This window comes from Cucumis melo, chromosome 8, assembly GCF_025177605.1.
Source record: "Cucumis melo cultivar AY chromosome 8, USDA_Cmelo_AY_1.0, whole genome shotgun sequence".
NCBI lineage: Eukaryota > Viridiplantae > Streptophyta > Magnoliopsida > Cucurbitales > Cucurbitaceae > Cucumis > Cucumis melo.
The window spans coordinates 25,411,767-25,414,417 of record NC_066864.1 but is presented as its reverse complement, the minus strand read 5'-3'; the positions used below and the strand labels follow the sequence as shown (position 1 = coordinate 25,414,417).

Below are 2,651 nucleotides of genomic sequence, written 5' to 3'. Positions count from 1 at the left end.
GGATTCCATGTTCTATCAAATAGTCTTGGAATCACAAATCCATACACTCTCCACCTCGATTTAATCGAAGTGTCTTTATTATTTTACCTGATTCATTTTCAACTTCAACCTTATATTCTTTGAACTTTTCAAAAGAATCAGACTTGTTCTGAATTAGGTAAACATGACCATACCTAGAATAATCATCAATGAAGCTGATGAAATACTTGTATCCTCCTCGAGCCTTGACATTCATTGGTCCACCAGGTCCAAATGTACGAGCTCTAAAGAGGTTTTGGCTCTAAGACCTTTCCAGTAAAAGATCTTTTGGTCATCTTTCCTTCAAGACAGGAATCACAAGAAGCTAAAGAGTTATCTTCTAACTTATTTAAAAGTCCACTCTTAACTAATCTCCCAATCATATTGAGATTTATGTGACCAAGTCTTAAGTTCCATAAGAAGGCATTAGAAGAAACTTTTTGTCTTTATTTTGAGTTTCAGTTGTTCTAAACATCTCAGTATATAAGACAAAATTTGCTTGTGTTGGTCTTAACTTATATAAGTTGTTTTCAAGTATAGCAGAACAAATGTGAATATCTTTTCTTAAAATGAACGCTTCATTAATTTCAAAAGATATTTTATACATATCTATTAAACAAGAGATAGATATCAAATTCCTCTTCATTTGAGGTGCATACAAGACATTCTTGAGTAAGATATATTTATCATTAAAAAACAACTTCAAATCTCTCACTGCTTTGGCTGAGACCATTTCTCCAGTTCCAACTTTGAGAGTGACTCGCCCTCAGAAAGCATTTTCCAAGAACTAGTTTCCTGAAGTGAGAAACAAATATGATTAGTGGCTCATGAATCCAATATCCAAGTGAAATTTTTATTTTCCACTAAACATGTTTCAAGTACAAGTAAATCATATTTACCTTGTGCTTCTTTCTCTGTTTTTTTCTAAGCAAGGTATTTTGGGCAGTTTCTCAGCCGGTGTCCATTTTCACCACAGTGGTAACATTTACCTTTTTCTGTAGTCTTCTTTACCTTGTTCTGCTTGGGAGTCTTCCACTTTTTCTTCTTTTTAATCTTTCAATTGGGTTTTGATGGTCCAGATTTAGATTTAGAGGATGATCCTCTTTTGAATTTTCCTTTTGTAGTAGCAACATTTGCTTCTACTTCTTTTCCCTTACCCTTGGTAAGATTCTGGAAACGCTGGAGCTCATTCAGAAGGGTTGTCAGGTTAAATTCTATCTTATTCAGGGATACATCCGTTTGGAATGGTATGAAGCTCTTCGAAAGAGACTCTAAGATAAAACTAACTTGATTAGCCTCATCGATGGCACCACCATTTACTTCAACAATATTAAAGTGCATCATCATATCCAGGACAAGTTCTCTAACAGAGGTCCCCTCCTTCATATGCTTAGTGTAAATGTATTTGATTGCCTCATGTCTTAGGGACCATTCTGGTTGCCCAAACATTCCTTTTAATGAATCCATAATCTCTTTAGCCGTGGCTAAGGATTCATGTTTCTTTGCTAAAACACTTGACATGCTAGCAAGAATGTAGACACGGGCTTTCTCATTTGCTTTTATCCATCCATCATATGCTTTCCGACTAGCTCAGTTTGCATTTAAGGCTGGGGTTTGAGGACATTCCTCAATTAAGACAAATCTTAAATCATCAACAACTAGTATTGTGTTAAGATTTGATTTCCATGCCGCATAGTTATTGCCGTTAAGTTTTTCGGAAGCTAACAATTGAACTATCGAGCTATTCATGCTGAAAAACAAACATACTTTATTTAGAAACTATAATCTGAATAAACCAATCATTTTAGCAAAACTTTAAATAATATACCCTTTTATTATGTTTTGCAACGATAATTCAAAGGTTCAAAATAACCTCTACCTAAGGGTAGTCGATTACTTGTCCTTTAAATCAAGACAATCTTGACCAAATGCTAACTCACAAATATCTTATATTTACTTAGCATTTAGTTACCGTTTATTTCGGTCAAGAATATACTAACTATTTTAGTAATTCTTGTAAGTGTGACCCTCCATTTTCGATCCTCAGAGATGAGAATCATTATGCTCCCGAAGATGGAAAGACAATATGAAAACTTATCTAAGAGACCCTATCCATATATGGAGTTCGCGGTGTTCCAAATCCTATAATACAGCCCTTCGAAGAGAACGTCGCTCCAGGGCAGACAAGCAGGCACATTATAGGAATCTCACAGTGTGACCCAATGGAAGAGACCGTGGGATGTATTGTCATAAATCCCTCACCCACTTACTATGAACTACTTCCCCTATTCACCTTGTTCATAGCTCATGCAAACACTCTCCGAAGGGAGTCCGCTCCTATGCACGGCCCAAAGCCCTGTATGAACCTCACGGTGTGAACTCTTGGGGACGCTAAAGCTAAAAGTACAATACTCTTCTCCAGCTGAAGTGTTCTAAAAATTCGGGTAAATTATTCATGATTTAATTTAGGCTAACTTAAACAAATCCTAAATCTAGGTAAAACATCCAAGTATAACATTTATACTGGATTTTAACCTACGATGTCTAGGTGATAAACCAATTTTATTACCTTATATCTCTCAAGCATGCTCATAAAACTAGGTTAACTAGGCTCAAGAACCGATTATAATCTG

The 2,651-nt window shown here is 35.7% G+C and overlaps 1 pseudogene; it reads right to left on the bottom strand.

Annotated features, from left to right (window-relative positions):
- Positions 1-729: 729 nt before the first annotated feature.
- On the bottom strand, positions 730-1,767 carry LOC127150708 (uncharacterized; annotated as a pseudogene).
- Between the last annotated feature and the right edge of the window lie 884 nt (positions 1,768-2,651).